The 11592-nt window shown below is 44.2% G+C and overlaps 1 protein-coding gene across 4 annotated transcripts in view; it reads left to right on the top strand.

Annotated features, from left to right (window-relative positions):
- RIPOR3 (RIPOR family member 3) overlaps nt 1-11592 on the top strand; it is a 139030-nt gene that overhangs the window by 1341 nt on the left and 126097 nt on the right. The gene's annotated exons all lie outside the window — the stretch shown is intronic.

The raw sequence follows: 11592 nt of genomic DNA, 5'->3' as shown, positions 1-11592 counted from the left end.
GCTTTGTTGGCAGCCTGGCTCCCATTTTGCATCCTCCACAATGCCCCATATCTAGTGTCATTCTCGGGCGTTTGGCGTGTGCATATGTGTGTGGGGGGGCAGGGGCCGGGGAGGTGGCCAATACAAAAAAAATGAATAAAATGGTGCAGAATATTTTGAGAAAAGGTAGCAATGTGGTGTTCTATTTCTAGGGGGTGGGGGGGTTAAAAAAAAATCTCAGACCTTTTCTCAGAAAAATACCTCTCATGCAGATGCTTATAATACTCTTCTTTCCCTGAAAGCCCTGTAGCAGGTGTGTATCTGGAGTGTGTATTATGTCCAGCTCTGGAGAAGAGGCAGAGCTAGTACTGTGCCAAAATCTGTCTTCCAATTTCCCAAAAGTTTTCTTACACCATGAAAGAAGCTTTTGTTTTTCTGCTTCATTCTCAGGGCACTTCAGAATTTCTTTAGCATTTGTTTTGGTGGTGTTTTTGAGCTACCATACCACTGCGAGGTGGTGCTATGTATCTTTTTTCATTCTATTACACATCTCTCCATCGCTCTGCCGCCTCCTTGGCTTCCCACATGCTTGGCTTCCCACATGCTCACGGAGGAGGTGTTACCTCATGATGTTCTTCCCCTGGGCTTTAATTGAATTTTGGGAAATTGGGGATACTGCAGGCTACTGGAGAGATGATTGTACAATGAAAGACAGGACACTCACACACACTCCTCTCAGCCATTTCATAAGTAAGATAAGCACAAGTTAAGCTCAAATCCCATCCATGAGACTTCCTCTGAAATTTCCTTTCTTTGCATTTCTTTTCTATCAAATTGAATGAGAATGGTCGAAAATGGAATAATTTTTTGGCACAGTACTTATTCCAACCTAGTTGTCTGTACAACTTGGAAAGACCAGGGTTCCATGCAATGAAATATACCTGATGATCATCTAGTTTAGCTTCCTCTTAGAAAGCAGAGGCCTCCCACCATAATCCAACATCCATGACTGACTTAACTGGAATGCCTGGGTGGACACTGTAATACAGAAGCGATGCAACAGCCCCCATCATCCACAGCCATCATGGTGAATGGGAATGAAGGAAATTGTAGCCCAACACATCTGGAGGGAACCAGGTTGGAGAAGACTTCTGTACCCTGTTTCTTATACAGACAGGTCCCTGTACAAGAAAAGGAAAAGGAAAAAGGGGTGGAAAGGAAGCACCAAGAATGGCGGATGTACAGGTCGAAGTGCATAATGATAGCATCCATACCAGTAGTTCTTGAACTGTGGGGAAGGTCCTCTGAGGGCTGGGCACAAATCACCTGAAGGGGGAGACCTGAACTTTCAGGGACCAGGAAGAGATCCTTCCACAGGCAGAAGCAGAAAATTACCCTACAGGAACAGATGTTTAGCGTAGCAGCCTCCCAAACTGATATGCTAAGCATGGAAGTCACATGGAAGTCCTCGAAGAGGCAGGAAAGATATGGGAGTTCCTGACCACAGCAACACCAGCTCCTCCTCCTGACCTCTTCCCTGGCTGGCTGGTTTGGGGGATGAAATTTAAGGACTGGACCACAGGTTATATTGGAAAGGAGGACTAGAATAGAGCATTTAGTGTTCTGAGTAGACTTTTCAAGGGAGATCGGTGAATTAAGCTTGCCATCTGTTCCTTGTTTCTTATAAATAAGTTCACAGGTTAATATAATACATTGCAAGGACAGTGTATTTTAATAAAGTTACTGATAACGTTCTGAGACATGTACATTTTCTTATGGTCATTTTTTTATGGAATGTCTTTTTTTTTTTTTTACTGTCCCACAATGGGTGGAAACCCTAGTGTGAAATGGATCTCCCAGTGTAATATTATTCTTACAAAAGCAGTTGTGGGAGATGCAGGGGAGGTTTAACTGTTTGCCTCCAGATTTCAGCCCTCATCCAGACCCCCCCACCACCACCACCACGAGCTGCTATTACCTGCAGAGGGAAAACATGCAAGCACAATATAGGAACCTGTGTTTTTTTCTCCTCTGAGGCGGGTAGTGGAATGGAGGGGTGTGTGGATTTGGATCTGGGACTCCCATGGCATGGTAGAGAAAATAGTTAGACCCACCTCCGCATGTCACCTCCTCGACTGAAATCCCAGCTTAGCTGGTTTTATAAAAAAATTATGGCAGGTGAGCCAGTCACAGAATCCCCCCATCATATAAAATGCATCTTATAAAAACAAAGAAAGCATTTTTTTCTTCAACGTATCTTTTTAAATTCAAAATTAAATTTATGCTGATATAAGCGGTTAAGTCTGCAGTCCTATAGTCAGCCTTTCACCAACCTTGGCCCCCCAGATATCGCTGGACTACAATGACTATCATCCCCAACCAGCACACCCAATTGTGATAGATTATGGGAGTTGTAGTCTAACAAAATCTGGGGACCCAAGGTTGGGGAGTACACTTACCTGGGGGTAAGTCCCATTGAACTTAATGAGACTTAGTTCTGGTGGACATGCATAGGTTGTTGTTCAGTCGTTCAGTCATGTCCGACTCTTCGTGACCGCATGGACCATAGCACGCCATGCCTTCCTGTCCTGCGCTCTCTCCCGGAGTGTGCTCAAGTTCATATTCATTGCATCGGTGATGCTACCAAGCCATCTCATCCTCTGCCGTCCCCTTCTCCTTTTGCCTTCAGTCTTTCCCAGCATCAGGGTCTTTTCCAGGGAGTTTTCTCATGCATAGGACTGAGGTGTAAAACTGATAGAATTAAGGTGCAATCCTATGCATGTTTAGGCAGAAAAAAGGCCTACAACTCCCAGCGTGCCTCAGAATTAATTACTAGCATTTTAATAGAAATGCAGTACATCTCACCATAGTGGGGAAGACTATAACCAGGTGACCTGTATGAATATAAGAACATAAGAAGAGCTATGTTGAATCAGACTGTCTAATCTAGTCCAGCATTTTGTTCACATGGTTGCGAACCAGCTGCTTGTGGGAAACCCACAGGTAGAATATGAGTGCAAAAGCATCCTCCTGCTCATGTTCCCCAACAACTGGTATACATAAGCATACTGCCTCCAATAGTGGAGTTAGTATATAGCCATCATGACTATATGGGCCTGTTTGCACATCACAAGAAGCCATGCTGAAAACAAGGGCTGAGTGTGGGTTGTCACTGAACTGTGGGTTATCGTGTTGTTTGAACCCAACTGTGCTAACAAACTGTAGTTTTTTAACCACAAACAACCCATGGTGCCTATGGTCAGCATCAGCTGCCTAAAACTATGGAAAAAGACTGTTGGCTTCTGCCCAGCCATTGACTGAGAACAGTCTTTTTCTATAGTTTTAGGCAGCAGATGTTACCTTGGGCCTTTTAAGGGTATGCAGGAGCATTCCGGGTTCATGGAGCTGTTAGCTGTGAGGAGTAACAATCATTGTAACTTCTTCTCATACTGGTCCATTGTTCCAACTTGACCACAGCTGTGTCAGCATGACTGTCTCCATCTTAGACTTGAGGAAGCAAAAACTTTCTGCCCTTAAGACATACCTGCTTGTGAACCAAAGTTTCACTCATTCCATTCCATGTCTTCTTTATAAGCCCTCAGTTCCCAGCACTTGAACTCAAAAAGTGACCGGAGTAACACAAAGCACTCTGAAACAAACAAGGCCGACAAACTACTGTGGGTTGTCATGTCGTGTGAACCCGGTTTATGTGTGCCTGCTCAGTCTGCTGTCTAGATTCTAAGTGCTCTCCTGGCTTCTTATGGTTCTTTATCTTTAAACTAGACTTGGACGGGGCAGCCCTTCAAATATGGTTCTGGAAAGTAGGACACATGGCTACCTTAATGGGATGGTGGAGCAGAAAGTGCTTGGAGTGTGTGTGTGTGTTTGGGCCCCATTGTGCTTCTGATGCTGTCATCTGGTGTGTAGCAGGATCTGAATTTGGACTGGAATAAACAAAAGGATCTTCTTACTTTTGGTGGGTGGGTGAAATAAATCGGTTTGCTGAGCCTATTCCAATGAGCTGGTAGGGAGTATGCCCATCACTTGCAGTAGCTAAGGAAGCCAGTTTTCCACTGAAAGCCTTGCTCTGCAGCTGTTTCATTCCTTCTAGTCCTGAGGATATTAGGACATGAAACAATGTTTTAAATTACTGAAGAAATAGAATGACGTTAAATGTTAGGAAGAGCTTCCTAACTAGAAGAAGCTGTTGTGCAATGCTCTCCCCAGGAGGCTTCCCAGAAAGGACTGGCAATGTATCTCTGGTGGAAACAGACCAACTGCTACTTTTCAGGCTACATCCAATCCATGAACCAATTGTATTATCTGACACGTTTTAATCAAGGCGTGGCCAAACTGCCCACGGTATCATTCACAAGGAAAACAATGTTTTCAAAATTTGAGATGGATGGCCATCACACATGTTGGTTTCCCATTTCTCTTCTGAGTTTGTTTGCAATGACATTGATGTTTCATGTATGTTCCTGAAAGGAAGAAGCCCAGGGCCCCATTGGCCCCTTGTGGGATTCCTTTAGAAAACACACATTGACCCTGTTCGGACGTAACAGTGATATCTGGCAACAATTGGCAACAATCTGGCAGTGATATCATGGGTTAATTCATTAATGCATGAATTGTGGGGACATACGCTATGCACAAGCCACTTCCAATTTCCAGGAACAACCTACAAATGTGACATTTGTAGGTTGTTTCCTGACATTTGAACCCAGGGGCACTTGGTGTTGTTTGTGGGTTAAACAACCCCAAGTTAACCAAAGAACTAACCATGTTAACCCAAGAACAAACAATTTGTGGGTTAATTAACCCAAGAATTGCTGCCAGATGCCATTGTTACGTCCGAATTCAATCCTCAGTCTTACCCATATGAATGGTGTCATATTAAATGTGCCTACGTGGTCCATAACCACAAAACCCTTACCACTGGGCACCACCAACTTTATTGAAGGGGAGGGGTGTTGACCCTCTTTCAGCCTAAGGGCTGAATTCCAGTTCAGAGAAGCATTCAGGGGCCTCATTCCAGTGGGGGCGGGGCCAAAGGCAAAAGGGGTGAGGCCAAAATATTAAAAATACCAGCATGTTTTAGCTTAAAGCTCTTACTGCCCATAACAAAGCCTTGGGAGAGGAATTTCAACCTCTTAAAATGGGGGCGGGGGGAGAAACTGCACAAGAGCCAGGAAACCACCAAACGATTGGTGGCTGGGGGAAAGGGAGTGGGGTCAGGGGAAAGGGTGTGTGACCATCTGGGGAACCCCGGAGGGTTCCGTAGGGACCCCAGGAGAGCTGGAGGTAGCCCCCAGGCCTGGGGTTCTGCAACCATATTGTAGGGCTTGACTCCTGTGAAGGGATATGTTGTGTGTTAAAATACACCACCAAGTCCTGGTTCTACTAGTAGCCCCAGGGAATATTCATTCATTCATTCATTCATTCATTCATTCATTCATTCATTCATTTAAAGTATTTGTATCCTGACCTATATCGTTAAGATCTCAGGGCAGCGTATAGATAAAATCAATTTAAACAGCATAAAACAATAAATAATGTAAACAGCCGAAAACATATCAAACCATTAAACAAGCTAATACTAATCAAAATCTAAAACAATAAAACAGTTACAACTGTGTGCTACTTTAGACACTGTGGAATGGGGCTGTGTGGAGAAGGAGTGGGCTTGATTCTAAATCAGACCCCCACGAGCAGGAGGGCTGTGCCAATGGTATCCCAGAATGCAGCAATTTACTTCCTTCTGTATAGGGGAATGACTGCCATTCATGTCTATGGGGAAAAGTAAAGTGCCGCAGGCCAGCAGCTGGGCCGAGGAGACAGGGACTGAAAGATTGTTCATTTTTAAAAAGGGGAGGGATGGATGGATGGATGGATGGAAATGCTGGGAGTAGACTGTGAGATGATGTGGGTTTCAGACATAATGATCTCTGGCTCTGAAAATCCCCTGCCAGAACACTCATTGTTTGCTTCCTTGGGGGATCATACCTTTGCCAATTCTTCAAGGGCTGATATTAGGCAAGGAATCAAGAACAGAAAAATGACCCTTTGAAGGCAATTAATCAGGTGTTCCTTTTGGAGGAATGGCATATAGGAAGGAATGGAAGAAGACCTGCATATAGAGTTGTATATACTATGTATATAGACATAATATGTGTGCAATATCTGTTTAATGTATTACAAATGTGATTTTAGCCAAAGGCCAAGAGGAAGTGAGCTGGCAGAATGTAACTAATCAAGCTGTAATTTGGCCTGTACCAAACTTTGGAATGAAAAGTAGCTGATGGTGACAGCCAAATATTCCATAGGGAACAACTCTTGTAATAAGCATCTTTCTGGCTAGCAAGTACAGGGCACAAGGATCTTACTTTTAATCTATTTCTGGAGATGGTGGGCACAGTCCATTGGGCATTTCTTCTCCCATGCCCAGTTGAAATGAATGGGGAGTCAGGCAAGCGGGCAATTTGCTGATCTCCTGTTCTTTTCAGTGGGATTGGATTATGCTTGGAGACCCAAGTAGCACAAGGACAGGCAAATCCATTTCTGATGTGCCATTTTTCCAAATTCATTTCTGTTGCCAACTAACTCTCTGCAAGCGGGGTTTTCTGTTTTGGAAACTTTTAGTGTGGCTTCAGAGACAGACGGCCTACAGTCATAATTTCTGTGGAAACAATGAAAAAGAGAAGACATTCAGCTCAATCAGCCATTGACGGTTGAGTTTAGTGAGGGACAACAAAAGACAAATAGTTTGGGTTTTGATACTTCAATGGGAAATACTATAAAAACTCAAAAGATCTCAGCACAGCATGATAGAGACCATGCGAAGTGGTCTCTAGCTTTTTCTTTTTATATATAATGAAGAAGATACAATTTTTAAAAACTGGTAACGCAATATAGGGATCCTTTTCCATAATTTTGAAGTCCTTCCATCTGAAGGCAGATAGAAGCAGTAAGGGCGCAATCTTATGCATGTTTAGACAGGAAAAAAGTCCTACAATTCCCAGCATGCCCTAGCCAGGAATTGTAGGACTTTTTTCTGTCTAAACATGCATAGGATCGCACCCTAAGTATATTTTGTATTGGCGTGACGAGGACACAGGTGCTTCCAGATGAGGTTTTTCTTGTGGCATCGCTCTGCCTCATTCACAGAATTTTAGGGTGTGTGTGTGTGCCCAGATGATGTCGTCTTCCACTTGCAGTCCTCCCATGATTTTGCTTCTCCCATCTTTTTTTCTTGCTGAAGAAAATCCGTTAAGAAAGGAAAGATGGAAGAGCTGTACAATACTTTCTGATTGTTGGTGCTTGGACTCCTCTATCTGGAAGCACCCACAGAGTCTAGCAGTCTCCTATTGATAGGAAACTGGGTTCCCATTTATACACCTGGGGGGTTGCTTGGGCAGCTGCCATGTCCTCTCTGTCACACACAAAATACTACAGTAGTTCTGGTAGCGATTTCCTTGAATCCTACACAACGCCTTGGCAGAGCCTTTACCCGAGAGTGAGTTAGCCAAGGAGACATGGTCTCCTGCCAACACTGCCCTCACTCTGTGGGTAGGAGCAGGGTCAAGACAGCAGAGGGTAGGCACCCTGCACTTATCCTGATGCTTGAAAAAAATGTGGGACTACCCACTGCAAGAAGCCATAGAGAACAAGCTGTCCCTGCCTTACAGCATATTGATGCATTACAAGTTCATGAAGGGTGTAGCCCCTGGGTCTTTTAAATACTGTATGGCAGCCTTCCCTAATCGGGAGCCCTCCAGATGTGTTGGACTACAACTCCCACATCCCCACCTACTAGCTATTATGGCGGGGGTGATGGGAGTTGTAATCCAACATTTCTGGAGGGCACCAGGTTGGGAAAGTCTGCTGTAGCGCAAAGGAAGGAGGTTTTGATCCTGAGACAAAGGCCACATCAAGAAGCCTATTGGAGGGGCCATAGTTACAGGAGGGGCTGTAGTGCAGTGGTAGAGCTTCTGCTTTGCATGCAGGAGGTCCCTGGTTCAATCCTTGGTATCTCCAGGTAGAGCTAGGAAAGCATTTCTGCTTTCCAGCCATTGCCCTGGTGATTCTAGCTTGAGGAAATGGTACTGTCCTACTTGGCCTTTCTAGCAGAATACTGATGGCTTTACTACCCAGAGGGCCAGTTTCATTGATTTTTATTCCTCTCCGAAGTTTGTGACCTGTCTAAGCCAGGAGAAAACTCTTTTTTTCTTGCTTGGCTTGGAAAACCCCATATGATCAGCATTGCTATATCTTGGCCCCTTTAGGGCTGTCCAAAGTAGCCTCCCCCCTCCCCCATGGACAGGACAGTGTCAAGGAGCACAAGGGCGTATGACCATGGAGACTGACCCTCCCTTCACACCATGTACAACATAGCGTGGTTTGAGAACTGTGGAAAAGGCAATATCCCTGCAACAGAAGTGCGCTTCTGGCAGAAGTTGTGAGAAGTTGCACAACAAATCTATAATAATAAAGGAAGATGTGCATCTGCCTGTCCATCTGTCAGCGCCATATCACTAAGACTGTGAAACCTAGACACCTGAAACTTGGCATGCATACTAAGGGGACACTGGGGGTGTACATGTCAGGTTTATTTTGTTTTTCCAATGCATTTAATTAATGTTAATTAATTTAAATGTGTCCCTGTGGTTGCACCCTACAGTAACATCTTCAGCTGCTAGGGTGCAGACGTCTCGAACCAACACATAGCTTTACCATCCATACAGTTTGAAGCCAGGGGATATTAGCAGTTATACTTCAGCGCCCTCTGCTCTGCTGTGGGGCTGCCCCCTCAGGGGAATGGAGTGGACAGACCTCTCCCTCAAAGGGTGATAGGGCTACACTATGGCAGGGACCGTGCTTAGTGGTGCAAATGGGCATGGCTTCACTCAGACGGGGTGGGCACAATGCATCCATCTCTGATGGATGTGTAAGTTTGCTTGAAAGCTGTACCGTATCAAAATAAGGGCTATTCCAAATTGTGGAAAGCTGGGTCCGTTCACTAGTAAGAAATAAATGAACATGAATTGCACAGCAATCTGATTGAGTGTAAAGGCCCCAAGAGAAGGGTCTTTTATTGGCTCCTTGGTGGGAGAGGTGGGCCAAGGAGTGTATATTGGCAGCCAAATCTCCTTTATGTCAGTACTTTCTGCATTTAGTTATAAAACAAACCTATCTCTTACTATGTTTGCAGTATAAATATTTACACAGACTTTTCAGAAAGACAAGTGTGATTGCTGGCTGGTTGGGGGCTTGGGGGGCTGTGTATATCATGCGATCAAGAAAAGATCCAGGTGTCCCTTTTTCATTTCGCAATACAAGCATTTCTGTCATTATTTTAGTAGCAATAATGACAACCAAGTTTATAAACTGAACAAAGTTTAAAAATCCCAAAGGCTGTTTTTAATTTTTAATTTTACATCTAAACAAGAGAATCAAAAGACATATTCTGTGTGGTTTAGCATTGTGTTGGCAGTAGCGTGTACTGGGTAGAGGAGTTCTGTCTGATCAGACATATCTACAACTGTATCTCCATTCTGTAGTTCACATTTTTCTTGCTGACAATGTCAACAACAACATGATTTGCTATCTTCCAAGAGAGAGATTGCCCAGAATTACATGACCAGATGTGTTACTACAGAAACAAACTAAAAAGAAAAGTACTTTTTCCAATCTCCCCCCACCATCCCCCATATTAGTGAATAGAAATGTTGCATTCATGTTTCAGAGTTGCGTGTGTGTGTGTGTGGGGGGGGTGAATGAGAGAGAGAGAGAGAGAGTAGGAGGATTGTACTTTCCTACATCTGTTAACATTTTAAGGTTCCCATACAGGACTGGAAATTGAAATATACTGTATTAGGGACATGATTTATGTGCCTCAGAGACAGTTTTATTAAATCCTGAGGAGGTTTTTGAAACATTTTTTTTCCTAAAGAGTTGTGCATTTCTTAACAGCTGATTTATTCCAACTCACAACAAGCTTACTGGCAAATGCAGGGAATGGTTGTTTCTTTGAAAGCAAGAAAACATATTTGACTTCTCTGAACTGTGACAGATTCTGATGTTGACAAATATTAACTTATTTGTAAAAGGAAGTGAAATTATCCTGGGGAGAGGGAAATCTTTTTTTTAAACTCTGTAATTTCCATTCTTGGACATACTAGTTTGTTATGGGAGAAACTGCTGTTTGCACAAGGATAAATAAATTGATGTTGCAATCCTAAACACACTTATTGGGAGTAAGCCCCTAGTGGGAGTAAGCCCGTAGTAAACATGCATAGGACTGCACTGCCCATCATTAAATGTATTAATATTTTTTAATGCATGTGTTATTATTTATTTAGTACATACAGAGCACAATCCTATCGCCGCTAGTCAGCAGCTAGATGGTCATAGGATAGGTTGGTTCCCGGGAACTGACCTCGGAGCCCGCGCTCTGAGGTCAGTTCCTGGAGAACTGGCCCCCCACCCCCTCCCGTGCTGCCTTGTAGGTAGCATGGATTGGCCCCGTACTCTGCGCTTGAAAGTAGTTCGCCAACTACAGCATCTCCTGGACAGGGATAGCTTGGCCACAGTGGTACAGGCATTAGTAACCTCAAGACTAGATTACTGCAACGCGCTCTATGTGGGGCTGCCCTTGAGGCTGATCTGGAAGCTGGAACTAGTGCAGAATGTAGCAGCTTGGCTGTTGTCGGGAGCTGCCCCTTTTCAGCATGTAACTCCTCTGCTGAGGGAACGGCACTGGCTGCCTATTCACTACTGGGCCAGGTTTAAGGTATTAGTACTAGTGTACAAAGCCCTAAACAGCTTGGGACCAGGATACCTGAGAGAGCGTCTTCTTCTTTATCAACCTGCCAGGTCACTGAGGTCATCGGAGGGCTTGCTCCTGGTGGTTCCACATGGGCCTATGGCCCAGTTGGAGTCCACTAGGAAAAGGGCCTTCAGCGTGTTTTCGGAGCCTCCTGAAGACAGTGCTATTTCGAGAGGCCTTCCTTGAGTGACCAGCTGTGGTTGATTAAGTTCAGAATCTGTTCTTTTAAAGATTTAAAGATTTCATTATGGGGTTCTATTCTTTATCTTGTGTTCACCGCTCCAAAATCTTTGATGTGGAGTGGTATACAATTAAACAAACAAACAAATATCATGCGCTAAGGCCCTGCGGACTCTGGTGACCCCGAAGTGGCCACCCCCAAAGTGCCTGTTGATTCTTTGTATGATTGATTGTTTTGTCCTTGATGCCTTCTAATCAGCTTCCATTGAAAGTGGCTAACAGTGCCACTTCTTTTCCTTGGGTGTGATTGGATCAGTCACTGTCAATGTAGAGACGCAGACTGAAAGGAGGTGGTGGAATGTGATTTGCTGTGAGGTGTGCTTAATCCTTCCTGTCCATTCTTGTCTGCAGATTCACCTCCATCCCAGCAGATTTTTCCCATTTAAACTGATGAATTGGTATGTAGGGGAAGGGTTAAGCACCTCTCTGTCCCACTTATTGGTTCTCTACTGTAAACAGTGCTGCAGTTAGATAATTTTAGGTTATTTCCAGATGAGGCTTTTATTGCGCCCTGCCTCAGTCACAAAAGCCTACAAGGAGACAGC

The sequence above is a fragment of the Heloderma suspectum genome, chromosome 4, assembly GCF_057233095.1.
Source record: "Heloderma suspectum isolate Gila_16-S chromosome 4, 16-S_ref, whole genome shotgun sequence".
In the NCBI taxonomy this organism is placed as follows: Eukaryota; Metazoa; Chordata; class Lepidosauria; order Squamata; family Helodermatidae; genus Heloderma; species Heloderma suspectum.
The sequence above is the reverse complement of the archived record's forward strand: the minus strand, read 5'-3'. Positions and strand labels throughout refer to the sequence as shown.